Genomic DNA, 20,372 nt, shown 5'->3' with positions numbered 1-20,372 from the left:
CACGTACAATACACTCAGGCACTCCCACTCAAAATCCTCCCCTCTGCCTGTAATACAATTACCTTATACAATAGGTTAATGTAATTATCACAGGCAGGAGAATACACAGTTTTATAGAATGTCTTCTGTCCTGGAGACAATTGGGGAGTAATTCAATTATCTCTCAGGACAAATGGAAATCGCCAATACACACGTGGAGACAATAGGACAGAAATCACTATTCAAAATTTACAATGTCACAACCATTACAGTAAACATAGACATTTAACATATCCAAAAATGGCACGAATTAGACCATGGGTTCAAAAGTTAGTAAAAGTCCTTTGCGAACAAAGGAAGCATGGCTTTTCTGCCCAAAACCAGTTTTTGCATAGTTAGGCTGTGTGAGATAATTGGCTTAACTGGGTGTGGTAAGCCATCTAGGTACAGAAAATACCTCTATTCACAACAGCAAAACTACACAAAAATACATAACTCCTATCAAACTGAACATAACCCCCACTTTCAACTTATCCCCAGATGGCTTGGATCTGAGTGCTCAATATATCCGAACAGCGCTCAGATGCCGCAAAAAAAAGTCAAATTGCCATGGGGTTTAAGTTTAGCATGGGCTGATGAGAGGGCCCATAATCCTAGGGCAAGAGGCTGGCAACCAGGCTTCTCCAATGCAATGTGGCGAGATTGGTCTCGTCACAACTATATATCAATCTGTTCAGCTCCTCCTTTTATGATTCTCTCTAAAAACATTATCTTGTCAGTGTTCTCTCTCGGGAGATCAGCATCTTGTCTAAGTAAATAGTCAGAGTTTATGATTTTCATAGATATATCTCTATAGCCATAAAAAAGACAAAGTACATCCTGCTTGACTTCTATGTCTTTATGAATCAGGACAGACAAGATTAAAGTGAAGATGTTTGTATATAATGTAGAGTGCCATGTTTGGTGAAAATCAAACACAACATATTATCACACACCTCATACCAACTGTCAAGCATGGTGGTGGAAGCATGATGATGTGGACTTATTTTTCAGCCACAGAACCAGAGCACCTCTTTGTCATTGAGTCTACCATGAACTCTTCTTCATAATAAAGTATTCTGGAGTCAAATGTGGGACTATTAGAGTTGAGTAGAGTTGAGCGAACACCTGGATGTTCGGGTTCGAGAAGTTCGGCCGAACATCCCGGAAATGTTCGGGTTCGGGATCCGAACCCGATCCGAACTTCGTCCCGAACCCGAACCCCATTGAAGTCAATGGGGACCCGAACTTTTCGGCACTAAAAAGGCTGTAAAACAGCCCAGGAAAGAGCTAGAGGGCTGCAAAAGGCAGCAACATGTAGGTAAATCCCCTGCAAACAAATGTGGATAGGGAAATGAATTAAAATAAAAATTAAATAAATAAAAATTAACCAAAATCAATTGGAGAGAGGTTCCATAGCAGAGAATCTGGCTTCCCGTCACCCACCACTGGAACAGTCCATTCTCAGATATTTAGGCCCCGGCACCCAGGCAGAGGAGAGAGGTCCCGTAACAGAGAATCTGTCTTCATGTCAGCAGAGAATTAGTCTGCATGTCATAGCAGAGAATGAGGCTTCACGTCAGCCACCACTGCAACAGTCCATTGGCATATATTTAGGCCTAGCACACAGGCAGAGCAGAGAGGTCCCGTAACAGAGAATCTGGCTTCATGTCAGCAGAGAATCAGTCTGCATGTCATAGCAGAGAATGAGGCTTCACGTCACCCACCACTGCAACAGTCCATTGGCATATATTTAGGCCTAGCACACAGGCAGAGCAGAGAGGTCCCGTAACAGACAATCTGGCTTCATGTCAGCAGAGAATCAGTCTGCATGTCATAGCAGAGAATGAGGCTTCACGTCAGCCACCACTGCAACAGTCCATTGGCATATATTTAGGCCTAGCACACAGGCAGAGCAGAGAGGTCCCGTAACAGACAATCTGGCTTCATGTCAGCAGAGAATCAGTCTGCATGTCATAGCAGAGAATCAGGCTTCACGTCAGCCACCACTGCAACAGTCCATTGTCATAAATTTAGGCCCAGCACCCAGGCAGAGGAGAGAGGTCCCGTAACAGACAATCTGGCTTCATGTCAGCAGAGAATTAGTCTGCATGTCATAGCAGAGAATCAGGCTTCATGTCAGCCACCACTGCAACAGTCCATTGGCATATATTTAGGCCCAGCACCCAGGCAGAGGAGGGAGGTCCCGTAACAGAGAATCTGTCTTCATGTCAGCAGAGAATCAGTCTGCATGTCATAGCAGAGAATGAGGCTTCACGTCAGCCACCACTGCAACAGTCCATTGGCATATATTTAGGCCTAGCACACAGGCAGAGGAGAGGTTCATTCAACTTTGGGTAGCCTCGCAATATAATGGTAAAATGAAAATAAAAATAGGATTGAATGAGGAAGTGCCCTGGAGTCCAATAATATATGGTTATGGGGAGGTAGTTAATGTCTAATCTGGACAAGGGACGGACAGGTCCTGTGGGATCCATGCCTGGTTCATTTTTATGAACGTCAGCTTGTCCACATTGGCTGTAGACAGGCGGCTGCGTTTGTCTGTAATGACGCCCCCTGCCGTGCTGAATACACGTTCAGACAAAACGCTGGCTGCCGGGCAGGCCAGCACCTCCAAGGCATAAAAGGCTAGCTCTGGCCACGTGGACAATTTAGAGACCCAGAAGTTGAATGGGGCCGAACCATCAGTCAGTACGTGGAGGGGTGTGCACACGTACTGTTCCACCATGTTAGTGAAATGTTGCCTCCTGCTAACACGTTGCGTATCAGGTGGTGGTGCAGTTAGCTGTGGCGTGTTGACAAAAGTTTTCCACATCTCTGCCATGCTAACCCTGCCCTCAGAGGAGCTGGCCGTGACACAGCTGCCTTGGCGACCTCTTGCTCCTCCTCTGCCTTGGCCTTGGGCTTCCACTTGTTCCCCTGTGACATTTGGGAATGCTCTCAGTAGCGCGTCTACCAACGTGCGCTTGTACTCGCGCATCTTCCTATCACGCTCCAGTGCAGGAAGTAAGGTGGGCACATTGTCTTTGTAGCGTGGATCCAGCAGGGTGGCAACCCAGTAGTCCGCACAGGTTAAAATGTGGGCAACTCTGCTGTCGTTGCGCAGGCACTGCAGCATGTAGTCGCTCATGTGTGCCAGGCTGCCCAGGGGTAAGGACAAGCTGTCCTCTGTGGGAGGCGTATCGTCATCGTCCTGCCTTTCCCCCCAGCCACGCACCAGTGATGGACCCGAGCTGCGTTGGGTGCCACCCCGCTGTGACCATGCTTCATCCTCATCCTCCTCCACCTCCTCCTCATCCTCGTCCTCCTCGTCCTCCAGTAGTGGGCCCTGGCTGGCCACATTTGTACCTGGCCTCTGCTGTTGCCAAAAACCTCCCTCTGAGTCACTTCGAAGAGACTGGCCTGAAAGTGCTAAAAATGACCCCTCTTCCTCCTCCTCCTCCTCCTCCTCCTGGGCCACCTCCTCTTCCATCATCGCCCTAAGTGTTTTCTCAAGGAGACATAGAAGTGGTATTGTAACGCTGATAACGGTGTCATCGCCACTGGCCATGTTGGTGGAGTACTCGAAACAGCGCAACAGGGCACACAGGTCTCGCATGGAGGCCCAGTCATTGGTGGTGAAGTGGTGCTCTTCTGTAGTGCGACTGACCCGTGCGTGCTGCAGCTGAAACTCCACTATGGCCTGCTGCTGCTCGCACAGTCTGTCCAGCATGTGCAAGGTGGAGTTCCACCTGGTGGGCACGTCGCATATGAGGCGGTGAGCGGGAAGGCCGAAGTTACGCTGTAGCGCAGACAGGCGAGCAGCAGCAGGATGTGAACGCCGGAAGCGCGAACAGACGGCCCGCACTTTATGCAGCAGCTCTGACATGTCGGGGTAGTTGTGAATGAACTTCTGCACCACCAAATTCAGCACATGCGCCAAGCAAGGGATGTGCGTCAAATTGGCTAGTCCCAGAGCTGCAACGAGATTTCGCCCATTATCACACACCACCAGGCCGGGCTTGAGGCTCACCGGCAGCAACCACTCGTCGGTCTGTTGTTCTATACCCCGCCACAACTCCTGTGCGGTGTGGGGCCTGTCCCCCAAACATATGAGTTTCAGAATGGCCTGCTGACGTTTACCCCGGGCTGTGCTGAAGTTGGTGGTGAAGGTGTGTGGCTGACTGGATGAGCAGGTGGAAGAAGAGGAGGAGGAAGCCGAGAAGGAGGAGGTGGCAACAGGAGGCAAAGAATGTTGCCCTGCGATCCTTGGCGGCGGAAGGACGTGCGCCAAACAGCTCTCCGCCTGGGGCCCAGCTGCCACTACATTTACCCAGTGTGCAGTTAGGGAGATATAGCGTCCCTGGCCGTGCTTACTGGTCCACGTATCTGTGGTTAGGTGGACCTTGCCACAGATGGCGTTGCGCAGTGCACACTTGATTTTATCGGATACTTGGTTGTGCAGGGAAGGCACGGCTCTCTTGGAGAAGTAGTGCCGGCTGGGAACAACATACTGTGGGACAGCAAGCGACATGAGCTGTTTGAAGCTGTCTGTGTCCACCAGCCTAAATGACAGCATTTCATAGGCCAGTAGTTTAGAAATGCTGGCATTCAGGGCCAGGGATCGAGGGTGGCTAGGTGGGAATTTACGCTTTCTATCAAATGTTTGTGAGATGGAGAGCTGAACGCTGGCGTGTGACATGGTTGAGACGCTTGGTGACGGAGGTGGTGGTGGTGGTGTTGGTGGTACATCCCCTGTTTGCTGGGCGGCAGGTGCCAACGTTCCTCCAGAGGCGGAGGAAGAGGCCGAGGCGGCAGCAGCAGAATAGGCCGAGGCGGCAGCAGCAGAAGAGGTAGCAGGGGGAGCCTGAGTGACTTCCTTGGTTTTAAGGTGTTTACTCCACTGCAGTTCATGCTTTGCATGCAGGTGCCTGGTCATGCAGGTTGTGCTCAGGTTCAGAACGTTAATGCCTCGCTTCAGGCTCTGATGGCACAGCGTGCAAACCACTCGGGTCTTGTCGTCAGCACATTGTTTGAAGAAGTGCCATGCCAGGGAACTCCTTGAAGCTGCCTTTGGGGTGCTCGGTCCCAGATGGCGGCGGTCAGTAGCAGGCGGAGTCTCTTGGCGGCGGGTGTTCTGCTTTTGCCCACTGCTCCCTCTTTTGCTACGCTGTTGGCTCGGTCTCACCACTGCCTCTTCCTCCGAACTGTGAAAGTCAGTGCACGACCTTCATTCCATGTGGGGTCTAGGACCTCATCGTCCCCTGCATCGTCTTCCACCCAGTCTTGATCCCTGACCTCCTGTTCAGTCTGCACACTGCAGAAAGACGCAGCAGTTGGCACCTGTGTTTCGTCATCATCAGAGACATGCTGAGGTGGTATTCCCATGTCCTCATCATCAGGAAACATAAGTGGTTGTGCGTCAGTGCATTCTATGTCTTTCACCGCTGGGGAAGGGCTAGGTGGATGCCCTTGGGAAACCCTGCCAGCGGAGTCTTCAAACAGCATAAGAGACTGCTGCATAACTTGAGGCTGAGACAGTTTCCCTGGTATGCATGGGGGTGATGTGACAGACTGATGGGGTTGGTTTTCAGGCGCCATCTGTGCGCTTTCTGCAGAAGACTGGGTGGGAGATAATGTGAACGTGCTGGATCCACTGTCGGCCACCCAATTGACTAATGCCTGTACCTGCTCAGGCCTTACCATCCTTAGAACGGCATTGGGCCCCACCATATATCGCTGTAAATTCTGGCGGCTACTGGGACCTGAGGTAGTTGGTACACTAGGACGTGTGGATGTGGCAGAACGGCCACGTCCTCTCCCAGCACCAGAGGGTCCACTAACACCACCACGACCATGTCCACGTCCGCGTCCCTTACTAGATGTTTTTCTCATTGTTATGGTTCACCACAACAACAAATATATTATTTGGCCCAATGTATTGTATTCAAATTCAGCGGGATATAAATTTGAGGCCTAGTATTTAGGCGCTGGGTGACCGGTATGGATTTAGTGACAGAATTAGACTTGGAAATGCACAGAAGCGTGTGTGTGAAGTTATTCTGAATGACCCTATGTGCACCTTCAATATGATCTACCCTTTTAGGGATAGATTTCAAATAGCTCTGATATAGCAGAAACGACTAAATTATGAAATTGCTAAATTGGGAATTGTATTTCAACCCAGAACAAAAAATGTGCTTTGACGGACACTAAATAACTTTCCCAGCCACAACAGGACAGCGGTAACGAGAGATTTAGCGGGATATAAATTTGAGGCCTAGTATTTAGGCGCTGGGTGACAGGTATGGGTTTAGTGACAGAATTAGATTTGGAAATGCACAGTAGCGGGTGTGTGAAGTTATTCTGAATGACCCTATGTGCACCTTGAATATTATATACCCTTTTAGGGATAGATTTCAAATAGCTCTGATATAGCAGAAACCACTAAATTATGAAATTGCTAAATTGGGAATTGTATTTCAACCCAGAACAAGAAATGTGCTTGAACGGACACTAAATAACTCGCCCAGCTACAGCACTAGGGACAGATTTAGCGGGATATAAATTTGAGGCCTAGTATTTAGGCGCTGGGTGACAGGTATGGGTTTAGTGCCAGAATTAGACTTGGAAATACACAGTAGCGGGTGTGTGTGAAGTTATTCTGAATGACCCAATGTGCACCTTGAATATTATATACCCTTTTAGGGATAGATTTCAAATAGCTCTGATATAGCAGAAACCACTAAATTATGAAATTGCTAAATTGGGAATTGTATTTCAACCCAGAACAAGAAATGTGCTTGAACGGACACTAAATAACTCGCCCAGCTACAGCACTAAGGACAGATTTAGCGGGATATAAATTTGAGGCCTAGTATTTAGGCGCTGGGTGACAGGTATGGGTTTAGTGCCAGAATTAGACTTGGAAATACACAGTAGCGGGTGTGTGTGAAGTTATTCTGAATGACCCAATGTGCACCTTGAATATTATATACCCTTTTAGGGATAGATTTCAAATAGCTCTGATATAGCAGAAACCACTAAATTATGAAATTGCTAAATTGGGAATTGTATTTCAACCCAGAACAAGAAATGTGCTTGAACGGACACTAAATAACTCGCCCAGCTACAGCACTAGGGACAGATTTAGCTGGATATAAATTTGAGGCCTAGTATTTAGGCGCTGGGTGACAGGTATGGGTTTAGTGCCAGAATTAGACTTGGAAATACACAGTAGCGGGTGTGTGTGAAGTTATTCTGAATGACCCAATGTGCACCTTGAATATTATATACCCTTTTAGGGATAGATTTCAAATAGCTCTGATATAGCAGAAACCACTAAATTATGAAATTGCTAAATTGGGAATTGTATTTCAACCCAGAACAAGAAATGTGCTTGAACGGACACTAAATAACTCGCCCAGCTACAGCACTAGGGACAGATTTAGCGGGATATAAATTTGAGGCCTAGTATTTAGGCGCTGGGTGACAGGTATGGGTTTAGTGACAGAATTAGACTTGGAAATACACAGTAGCGGGTGTGTGTGAAGTTATTCTGAATGACCCAATGTGCACCTTGAATATTATATACCCTTTTAGGGATAGATTTCAAATAGCTCTGATATAGCAGAAACCACTAAATTATGAAATTGCTAAATTGGGAATTGTATTTCAACCCAGAACAAGAAATGTGCTTGAACGGACACTAAATAACTCGCCCAGCTACAGCACTAAGGACAGATTTAGCGGGATATAAATTTGAGGCCTAGTATTTAGGCGCTGGGTGACAGGTATGGGTTTAGTGCCAGAATTAGACTTGGAAATACACAGTAGCGGGTGTGTGTGAAGTTATTCTGAATGACCCAATGTGCACCTTGAATATTATATACCCTTTTAGGGATAGATTTCAAATAGCTCTGATATAGCAGAAACCACTAAATTATGAAATTGCTAAATTGGGAATTGTATTTCAACCCAGAACAAGAAATGTGCTTGAACGGACACTAAATAACTCGCCCAGCTACAGCACTAGGGACAGATTTAGCTGGATATAAATTTGAGGCCTAGTATTTAGGCGCTGGGTGACAGGTATGGGTTTAGTGCCAGAATTAGACTTGGAAATACACAGTAGCGGGTGTGTGTGAAGTTATTCTGAATGACCCAATGTGCACCTTGAATATTATATACCCTTTTAGGGATAGATTTCAAATAGCTCTGATATAGCAGAAACCACTAAATTATGAAATTGCTAAATTGGGAATTGTATTTCAACCCAGAACAAGAAATGTGCTTGAACGGACACTAAATAACTCGCCCAGCTACAGCACTAGGGACAGATTTAGCTGGATATAAATTTGAGGCCTAGTATTTAGGCGCTGGGTGACAGGTATGGGTTTAGTGCCAGAATTAGACTTGGAAATACACAGTAGCGGGTGTGTGTGAAGTTATTCTGAATGACCCAATGTGCACCTTGAATATTATATACCCTTTTAGGGATAGATTTCAAATAGCTCTGATATAGCAGAAACCACTAAATTATGAAATTGCTAAATTGGGAATTGTATTTCAACCCAGAACAAGAAATGTGCTTGAACGGACACTAAATAACTCGCCCAGCTACAGCACTAGGGACAGATTTAGCTGGATATAAATTTGAGGCCTAGTATTTAGGCGCTGGGTGACAGGTATGGGTTTAGTGCCAGAATTAGACTTGGAAATACACAGTAGCGGGTGTGTGTGAAGTTATTCTGAATGACCCAATGTGCACCTTGAATATTATATACCCTTTTAGGGATAGATTTCAAATAGCTCTGATATAGCAGAAACCACTAAATTATGAAATTGCTAAATTGGGAATTGTATTTCAACCCAGAACAAGAAATGTGCTTGAACGGACACTAAATAACTCGCCCAGCTACAGCACTAGGGACAGATTTAGCGGGATATAAATTTGAGGCCTAGTATTTAGGCGCTGGGTGACAGGTATGGGTTTAGTGACAGAATTAGACTTGGAAATACACAGTAGCGGGTGTGTGTGAAGTTATTCTGAATGACCCAATGTGCACCTTGAATATTATATACCCTTTTAGGGATAGATTTCAAATAGCTCTGATATAGCAGAAACCACTAAATTATGAAATTGCTAAATTGGGAATTGTATTTCAACCCAGAACAAGAAATGTGCTTGAACGGACACTAAATAACTCGCCCAGCTACAGCACTAAGGACAGATTTAGCGGGATATAAATTTGAGGCCTAGTATTTAGGCGCTGGGTGACAGGTATGGGTTTAGTGCCAGAATTAGACTTGGAAATACACAGTAGCGGGTGTGTGTGAAGTTATTCTGAATGACCCAATGTGCACCTTGAATATTATATACTCTTTTAGGGATAGATTTCAAATAGCTCTGATATAGCAGAAACCACTAAATTATGAAATTGCTAAATTGGGAATTGTATTTCAACCCAGAACAAGAAATGTGCTTGAACGGACACTAAATAACTCGCCCAGCTACAGCACTAGGGACAGATTTAGCTGGATATAAATTTGAGGCCTAGTATTTAGGCGCTGGGTGACAGGTATGGGTTTAGTGCCAGAATTAGACTTGGAAATACACAGTAGCGGGTGTGTGTGAAGTTATTCTGAATGACCCAATGTGCACCTTGAATATTATATACCCTTTTAGGGATAGATTTCAAATAGCTCTGATATAGCAGAAACCACTAAATTATGAAATTGCTAAATTGGGAATTGTATTTCAACCCAGAACAAGAAATGTGCTTGAACGGACACTAAATAACTCGCCCAGCTACAGCACTAGGGACAGATTTAGCGGGATATAAATTTGAGGCCTAGTATTTAGGCGCTGGGTGACAGGTATGGGTTTAGTGACAGAATTAGACTTGGAAATACACAGTAGCGGGTGTGTGTGAAGTTATTCTGAATGACCCAATGTGCACCTTGAATATTATATACCCTTTTAGGGATAGATTTCAAATAGCTCTGATATAGCAGAAACCACTAAATTATGAAATTGCTAAATTGGGAATTGTATTTCAACCCAGAACAAGAAATGTGCTTGAACGGACACTAAATAACTCGCCCAGCTACAGCACTAAGGACAGATTTAGCGGGATATAAATTTGAGGCCTAGTATTTAGGCGCTGGGTGACAGGTATGGGTTTAGTGCCAGAATTAGACTTGGAAATACACAGTAGCGGGTGTGTGTGAAGTTATTCTGAATGACCCAATGTGCACCTTGAATATTATATACCCTTTTAGGGATAGATTTCAAATAGCTCTGATATAGCAGAAACCACTAAATTATGAAATTGCTAAATTGGGAATTGTATTTCAACCCAGAACAAGAAATGTGCTTGAACGGACACTAAATAACTCGCCCAGCTACAGCACTAGGGACAGATTTAGCTGGATATAAATTTGAGGCCTAGTATTTAGGCGCTGGGTGACAGGTATGGGTTTAGTGCCAGAATTAGACTTGGAAATACACAGTAGCGGGTGTGTGTGAAGGTATTCTGAATGACCCAATGTGCACCTTGAATATTATATACCCTTTTAGGGATAGATTTCAAATAGCTCTGATATAGCAGAAACCACTAAATTATGAAATTGCTAAATTGGGAATTGTATTTCAACCCAGAACAAGAAATGTGCTTGAACGGACACTAAATAACTCGCCCAGCTACAGCACTAGGGACAGATTTAGCTGGATATAAATTTGAGGCCTAGTATTTAGGCGCTGGGTGACAGGTATGGGTTTAGTGCCAGAATTAGACTTGGAAATACACAGTAGCGGGTGTGTGTGAAGTTATTCTGAATGACCCAATGTGCACCTTGAATATTATATACCCTTTTAGGGATAGATTTCAAATAGCTCTGATATAGCAGAAACCACTAAATTATGAAATTGCTAAATTGGGAATTGTATTTCAACCCAGAACAAGAAATGTGCTTGAACGGACACTAAATAACTCGCCCAGCTACAGCACTAGGGACAGATTTAGCTGGATATAAATTTGAGGCCTAGTATTTAGGCGCTGGGTGACAGGTATGGGTTTAGTGCCAGAATTAGACTTGGAAATACACAGTAGCGGGTGTGTGTGAAGTTATTCTGAATGACCCAATGTGCACCTTGAATATTATATACCCTTTTAGGGATAGATTTCAAATAGCTCTGATATAGCAGAAACCACTAAATTATGAAATTGCTAAATTGGGAATTGTATTTCAACCCAGAACAAGAAATGTGCTTGAACGGACACTAAATAACTCGCCCAGCTACAGCACTAGGGACAGATTTAGCGGGATATAAATTTGAGGCCTAGTATTTAGGCGCTGGGTGACAGGTATGGGTTTAGTGACAGAATTAGACTTGGAAATACACAGTAGCGGGTGTGTGTGAAGTTATTCTGAATGACCCAATGTGCACCTTGAATATTATATACCCTTTTAGGGATAGATTTCAAATAGCTCTGATATAGCAGAAACCACTAAATTATGAAATTGCTAAATTGGGAATTGTATTTCAACCCAGAACAAGAAATGTGCTTGAACGGACACTAAATAACTCGCCCAGCTACAGCACTAAGGACAGATTTAGCGGGATATAAATTTGAGGCCTAGTATTTAGGCGCTGGGTGACAGGTATGGGTTTAGTGCCAGAATTAGACTTGGAAATACACAGTAGCGGGTGTGTGTGAAGTTATTCTGAATGACCCAATGTGCACCTTGAATATTATATACCCTTTTAGGGATAGATTTCAAATAGCTCTGATATAGCAGAAACCACTAAATTATGAAATTGCTAAATTGGGAATTGTATTTCAACCCAGAACAAGAAATGTGCTTGAACGGACACTAAATAACTCGCCCAGCTACAGCACTAGGGACAGATTTAGCTGGATATAAATTTGAGGCCTAGTATTTAGGCGCTGGGTGACAGGTATGGGTTTAGTGCCAGAATTAGACTTGGAAATACACAGTAGCGGGTGTGTGTGAAGTTATTCTGAATGACCCAATGTGCACCTTGAATATTATATACCCTTTTAGGGATAGATTTCAAATAGCTCTGATATAGCAGAAACCACTAAATTATGAAATTGCTAAATTGGGAATTGTATTTCAACCCAGAACAAGAAATGTGCTTGAACGGACACTAAATAACTCGCCCAGCTACAGCACTAAGGACAGATTTAGCGGGATATAAATTTGAGGCCTAGTATTTAGGCGCTGGGTGACCGGTATGGATTTAGTGACAGAATTAGACTGGGATATGGCCAAAAAATAAACAGACTATTGCTGGTTAAATGCACTTGGTGTGACAGCTTCACCCTGATGTAGGCTTTAGCCAAAAAACAACCACACCATTGAGGGTTAAATGCACTTGGTGACAGGCGCAGCTTGCCCCTGATTTAGTATATGGCCAAAAAATGAACAGACTATTGCTGGTTAAATGCACTTGGTGTGACAGCTTCACCCTGATGTAGGCTTTAGCCAAAAAACAACCACACCATTGAGGGTTAAATGCACTTGGTGACAGGCGCAGCTTGCCCCTGATTTTGTATATGGCCAAAAAATGAACAGACTATTGCTGGTTAAATGCACTTGGTGTGACAGCTTCACCCTGATGTAGGCTTTAGCCAAAAAACAACCACACCATTGAGGGTTAAATGCACTTGGTCGCAGCTTGTGCTGGCGCACCACAAGACACAAAATGGCCGCCGATCACCCCAGAAAAATGTGACTGACAAACGGTCTGGGCAGCCTAAAAACAGTGAGCAATTGAGGATCAGCAGCTCAATGATCCACAGCTGCAGATCGATCAGTTAATCAAGTCCTTTGGAGGAGTTAATCTGCCTAATCTCGCCCTACTGTCGCAGCCGCAACCTCTCCCTACGCTAATCAGAGCAGAGTGACGGGCGGCGCTATGTGACTCCAGCTTAAATAGAGGCTGGGTCACATGGTGCTCTGGCCAATCACAGCCATGCCAATAGTAGGCATGGCTGTGATGGCCTCTTGGGGCAAGTAGTATGACGCTTGTTGATTGGCTGCTTTGCAGCCTTTCAAAAAGCGCCAAGAAAGCGTCACAAAAGCGCGAAGAAAGCGACGAACACCGAACCCGAACCCGGACTTTTACGAAAATGTCCGGGTTCGGGTCCGTGTCACGGACACCCCAAAATTCGGTACGAACCCGAACTATACAGTTCGAGTTCGCTCATCCCTAGGGACTATCTATCCAACAGCAAAAGCTTGGCTGAAAGTGGGTAATGTACGGTAGCAAAAATCAGCAAATCTACAACAGTATGGCCAAAAAAGAAAAGAATCCAGGTGTTGCAATGGTCATTTCAAATTCCACACCTCAACCCAATTGAACAAATGCCCACAAACCTCAATGAACTGAAGCAATGTGTAAAGACAAGTGGACCATAATTCCAGAATGATGTTAGAGGCTAATAAAGTCATTGGTGCTTAAATGGATTGTCTCATCATAGACAATGGGGGCATATCGCTAGGATATGCCCCCATTGTCTTATAGGTGCGGGTCCCACCGCTGGGACCCACACCTATATAGAGAACAGAGCCCTGCAAGGTTGTGGCTGGAGGACTCCGGTCCAGCCACCACCAAGCCGGCTCCCCATAGAAGTGAATGGGTGCGTACCACGCATGCGTGGACCCCGCTCCTATTCATTTCTATGGAGCCTACGGAAATAGCAGGGCCAGCGCTCAACTATTTTCACCGGCCCCATATAAATTAATAAAGGGCGGCTGCGCATGCACAGTGCACCCTCCTTCACTTGCGGGGCCCTGTTCTTGAAATAGGTGCGTGTCCCAGCGGTGGGACCCGCACCTATAAGACAATGGAGGCATATCCTAGCGATATGCCCCCATTGTCCCTGATGAGACAACCCCTTTAACCCCTTAGGGAAATAGCCTTATTTCACCTTAAGGACCAGGTCATTTTTTGCAAATCTGACCAGTGTCACTTTAAGTGTTGATAACTTTGAAACGCTTTGACTTATCCAGGCCATTCTTAGATTCTTTTTTCGTCACATATTGTACTTCATGACACTGGTAAAATGAAGTAAAAAAAAATATTTTTTTGCATAAAAAATACCTAATTTACCCCAAATTTAGAAAAATTGCCAAGTTTTCAAGTTGTAATTTCTCTACTTCTGTAATACATAGTAATACGCCCAAAAATGGTGATGGCTTTACATTCCCCATATGTCTACTTCATATTTGAATTATTTTGGGAATGATATTTTATTTTTTGGGGATGTTACAAGGTTTAGAAGTTTAGAAGCAAATCTTGAAATTTTTCAGAAATTTACAAAAAAAAAAACATTTTTAGGGACCACTACAGGTCTGAAGTCACTTTGCGAGGCTTACATAATAGAAACCACCCAAAAATGACCCCATCTAAGAAACTACACCCCTCAAGGTATTCAAAACTGATTTTACATACGTTGTTAACCCTTTAGGTGTTGCACAAGAGTTATTGGCAAATGGGGATGAAATTTGAGAATTACATTTTTTTGCCTAATTTTCCATTTTAACCCATTTTTTTCAACTAACAAAGCAAGGGTTAATGGACAAACAAGACTGTATCTTTATTGCCCTGACTCTGCCGTTTGCAGAAACAGTAAACTACTGTACGGCCACACAGTGGGGCGTAGAGTGAAAGGTGCGCCGTTTGGTTTTTGGAGGGCTGATTTTTATGGACCGGTTTAAACCCCCCTGATGCACCCCTGGAGCAGAAACTCCCTAAAAGTGACCTCATTTTGGAAACTACGGGATAAGGTGGCATTTTTTGGGGGACTATTTTTAGGGTACATATGATTTTTTTTTTTGCTCTATATTTGCTCACATTTTTGTGAGGCATGGTTACCAAAAATTGAAATTCTGAAATTTCATCTCCATTTGCCATTAACTGTTGAGGAACACCTAAAGGGTTAATAAAGTTTGTATAATCAGTTTTGAATACCTTGAGGGGTGTAGTTTCTTAGATCGGGTCACTTTTAGGGAGTTTTTACTCTAGGGGGGCATCAGGGGGGCTTCAAAAGCGACAGCGTGTCAATAAAAAAGGGCCATCAAAATCTGCCTTCCAGAAACCATGTCGGTCCTTTCTTTTTGTGGCCTCCCTTTTACTGACAGCAGTTTACGACCACAAATGTGATGTTTCTGTAAACTGCAGTATCAGGGTAATAAATATAAACTTTTGTTTGGTTGTTAACCCTTGTTTTGTTACCAGAAAAAAACTGATTGAAATGGAAAAGTGCCTGAAATAGCGGTTTTGGCACAGTTTTTTTTTGACCATGTCAATCTGGGGGGTTAGGTCATGGGATATTTTTATAGAGGAGATTCTTACGGACGTGGCTATACCTAATAAGTTTTTTTACAATTATTTCGTTTTTTGACTATATTATCCTTTTTGATACAAATTTTTTTTTGTATCTCTAAAGTCAGTTTTATTTTTTATTTTTTATCCAATTATCTTATGTGGGGGCTCATTTTTTGCAGGATGAGAGGATTGTTTTATTGGCACTATTTTGGGGGCTATATAACTTTTTGATCGCTCACTATTAAACTTTTTATTATGTAAGGTGACAAAAAATAAACTTTTTTTGCACTTTTTTTTTCTGGACCGTGTTAATCTGTGGGGTTAGGTCATGGGATATTTTTATAGAGGTGATTATTACTGACGCGGTGATATCTAATATGTTATTTTAGTTTTTTGGGGTGTCTCAAGTCTGAGAACCAGTTTTTATCCGATGTCAGTGCTAAATTGGGATATAAATTTTGTACTCTATGGAAGTGTGATACTCCCTGAAGCAACCGTCAATGCAGAGGCCCGGATGATCGGGGCACGTGTCGCACTGAGTAGTGGTGTCCTTCCGTATCCCCCTCCTGCGACACACTCTGCAATTTTTTGGGGTTTGTCCCTTCTTTCCAGAATGGGGGACCACACCTGGAAAGTGTTGGCCAGGGACGATCCGGGCGCCTACAGTTCCTGAGGGACTCCGGCCTGCTCTTTCCCAGTCCGAAAAGATCAGGGTCTTGAGGACTGCCTCATAGAACTGGAGGAATGTCCCTGTGTTGCCAGCGCTCCGGGACAGCACAAAAGAGTTGTACATGGCAACCTGTACCAAGTAGACCGCAACTTTTTTGTACCATGCCGGGGTTTTGCCCATGGCATTATATGGCTTGAGGACTTGATCAGAGAGAGCAACTCCTCCCATATACCGATTGTAGTCGACGATACAATCGGGCTTGAGGACCGTTGCCGCGGTACCTCGCACAGGGACAGGAGCGATGCCATTACCATCAATTGTGGACAGCATAAGGACATCCCTGGGGATAAATCCCTGGAGGGGTTGGGCAGGGAGGCCGCTTAGACAAGCGGTCGTGGATCTGGCGGCAAGGGACTGGAACAAGGGGATACAGGTATACAAGTTATCCACGTACAGGGGGTAACCCTTATCCAGCAGTGGGTACATAAGGTCCCACACAAGTTTCCCGGTAACACCCAGAGTGGGGGGACATTCTGGGGGTTGAATCCGGGAATCTCGCCCCTCGTGTACACAAAATTTGTAAGTGTACCTTGAGGTACTCTCTCAAATTTTGTATAGCTTCACGCCATACCTCGCCCGCTTGGAGGGCACATACTGGCGGAAAATGAGTCTCCCCTTGAACGCAATGAGAGACTCATCAACCGCCCAGGTATATAGGCCTCCATGAATTTGGCCCCAAAGTGATCGATGACCGGCCGTATCTTATACAGATGGTCATGGGCAGGATCACCTCGGGGGGGGGGCATGCTGCATTATCTGAATAATGCAGACATTTCCGGATGGCCTCAAACCGGGAGCGTGTCATGGCCGTACTGTAAAGTAGGGTCTGGTATAGGACGTCCCCGCTCCAGTACAGCCTGACACTGGGTTTCTTGACCAGGCCCATATGCAGCACGAGGCCCCAAAATGTCCTCATTTCGGCTGAACTGACCGGCGTCCAGCCACCGGGCCTGGCCAAAAAGGAGCCCGGGTGTTGAGCGACGAACTGTTGGGCGTACAGGTTCGTCTGCTCCACCATCATATTTACCATTGGGTCACTGAAAAAATGACAAAAAAAAGTAATATTCAGTGTAGCCCACTGTGGAACTCTGGATTCCTGATTGGCCTACAAAGTCAGGAATCACGGGCTCGTATCGCTCTGGGCTACACTAGACTATTTCACCGGAAGGGTGCTCCGGTGGATTTAACTGGTGGGCCGGGAAACCAGTACGAGCCCCAGAGCTGCTCGTACTAGGCTGGGCCACAGGGTCCCTAACATGGCGGTCCCCTTGCTCCGCCTGGCGGCATCTCCGCCGCCTTGGGGGCTCATCATCATCGCTAGATGATGAGGAGGACGCAGATGACAACAGTAATGTGTTGTCATCCTCGTCCTCACTGGGACTCTCGGAGTCAGAGGAAAGCTGGGCATATGCCTCCTCGGCCGAGAACGTCCGGCGAGCCATAGGGGAGTGTGTGTCTGCGTGTGTATGTGCGTGTGTATAAATCTTTATTTGGTGTGCGTGTGTGTGGGGCCACGGGTGTTCACAAACTCACCCTAAAACTAACAGAAAAAAATATATAACAAAAAAGGGCAAAAAATGTGAAAAAAATAATTCAAAACCGCTGATCAACCGTCCGAAGTTGTTCAGCAGTGGGGTGTGCGATGCGCTAACAGTGGCCGGACGCTAAGAGTGCCGGCCACAGTCAGCATACACAAAAAAAAATAATAAATAAATAAATCCTGCACCCCAAAAAAGTTGGGGGGGCAGGGGGGGCAAGTGGCAGCACCCCTGGGGGGTCTAGGGTCACACAGCTGTGCTGTGGACCCGAGACACCCTAACTTAGGGTGATGCAATAAAAGCTTAACAAACTAACTTTCCCTTTATTTTCCCTGCCTAACCCAAACTTTCCCTATGCTTTCCCTATGTACCTGCTGGATAGATGGGGGGTGCTGGGGCACAGATCGGGTCCTGGGGGCACAGTTGGGGTGATGCTGGCAGCGATGGGCGACGACGTGCAGGCAGCTCCTCTCTCCTCTGGCACCGGAACACAAAAGGAGGAGGAGAGGAGCGCTTGCATCTTTTGAATATTCCGCCGGCCCGCCCAACAACCAATCAGAGGCGATCCTGAGAGGTGATGTCACCATCACCTCTCAGGATCGCTAGATGGTGATTGGTGGGGTGAAATCACACCACCATCACCATCCTGTTCCGGGTTATCGGGTCTTCTGAATTGACCTGCGGTTTTCTGCGATCGCTTACATAGGGGGTCACAGGACCCCCCGGCGCATTTGCCCCAGGTGTCTGCTCAATGATTACCTTAAGTATCAGGACATAAGGGCGTACCTCTACGCCCTATGTCCGGAAGAGGTTAATGTGGTTCTACAAGCTATTAATTCATGAAGTGCACATAGATTTTCTTGTGAACATGGCTTTTCCATTTTTCCTTCCTTTGTGCAGAATACATTATCAAACACTGGACTCTGCTGTGTGTATTGTATTTACCTAATTTTAAGACCTTCTAAGAACTGGATGATTGTTTTATTACGTCCTAATACATGAAACCATATAATTCGGAGAGGGTGTACTTTGTTTCTCTCATGTATTAATTAATCTCATATATATATATATATATATATATATATATATATATATAACACGATAATTCAGCTCTTGAATGTGTATGACAGCCTTTAGTCAAATCTTAGTAAACAACCAAACTCCTGCTCCTACATATCGCTCATCTTGAACTTAAAAAAAATACAAATGTAAGATGAAAAATGTAAAACTGCACAAAACACTGTCCTCCATCAGATATTGCTGAATAAAACTATAACAATATGACATGACAAAAGCTAAATATATTAAAAACTGTAAAAAATATTAACCACAAAAGAAAGTCTTCATTATCACCACAAATTAGAAGCCTAAAAAAAGGCATTATGGTGATACTACTGTAAACACATTATGTTGTAAATCAAAATGTTAATTATTACCGAATGTGTTTATTATTTATTGGAAGGCCTCATGGAAAATGTCACACTGTCAAATAAAAGATGCAAAACCATTATAATCCAGCTTTCACTATCAGCAGTCAATGTGACTCCTTGAGCTCAGTAACAATACAGCTCTTTTGAGCTTTGTTTGTTGATTTTTGTTTAATCTTATGTATTATTTACTTAGCTAGAGGAAAGGTTATATCTATTACCTTTTCCCTGCTTTCTATGATATGGTGGGATACAGAGCTCTAATACAAAGCTACTTAAGAGACAATTGTGCTTCGGATACAATTGGTACTTCAGTATTTAGCATTGTGCAAGAAAACAGATAAGAATTGTGATTACAAGCAGTCAAAAACAATCCATTGCAAAAACATGATTTCTGAAATGGCCTTAAAATATATGCTGAAAAATGTTGAAGAGTGACGGACGAACATCAACCGCGACGACTGCGCGTTTGCGGCGGGCCCTATTCACTTTAATGGCAGGTGAACCTGAAAAACCTTCAGGTCATATTTGCAGCCACCAAATACTTACAAGAGGTGCACAAATAGTCCCATAACATGGACAGTGACATACCAGAGGGGGATCAATGGCAAAAATTCCCACCAAAAATATGTATTTTAATCAGGGGCCATTTTTATGCGTCTTAAAGGGAAACTCTCAAAATGTGCCCTGCTGGAGTCTAGAAAAATTTTAATTTGGGCCACGGGAGTACGGGCCCCAGAAATTAGGCATTCACCTGACAGAAAATAACAAGTGATTATGTGGCTGGAGGTATATTAGGCGGTCAGTGGATAACAATTTTACTGCAGGCCAGTGGAGTACAGGCCCCAAACATTAGGCATTTACCTGACAGAAAAGGCCTTTTATGCCGCTATATATACATAAGATAAGAACCATTCTTTGTTCTGGGTGATGGCGGATATGTGTGGGCTTGCGTGGGGAAATTCAATTACACGTGGTCGTTACAGGTGTTGAATTCCTACGAGATCCATGCCTCATTCATTTTTAGAAATGTGAGGTAGTCTACACTGTCGTGAGCTAGGCGAGTGAGCTTATGGGTCACAATCCCCCCTGCTGCGCTGAACTTCATTTCGGACAGGACACTCGACGAGTTGCAAGCAAAGAGTTCCATGGCGAATTGTGGCAACTCTGGCCATAGGTCAAGCCTGCACACCCCGTAGTCCAGGGGTTCCTCACTTATCAGACAACAGTCTGTCTAGACGTTCCCTGAGGCTGGATGCGGAGTGCGGCTTTCGATAGGTTGGCTGCACAAATTA

The sequence above is a fragment of the Bufo gargarizans genome, chromosome 3 (genome assembly GCF_014858855.1).
Source record: "Bufo gargarizans isolate SCDJY-AF-19 chromosome 3, ASM1485885v1, whole genome shotgun sequence".
Lineage (NCBI taxonomy): Eukaryota > Metazoa > Chordata > Amphibia > Anura > Bufonidae > Bufo > Bufo gargarizans.
This window is presented reverse-complemented; position numbering follows the sequence as displayed.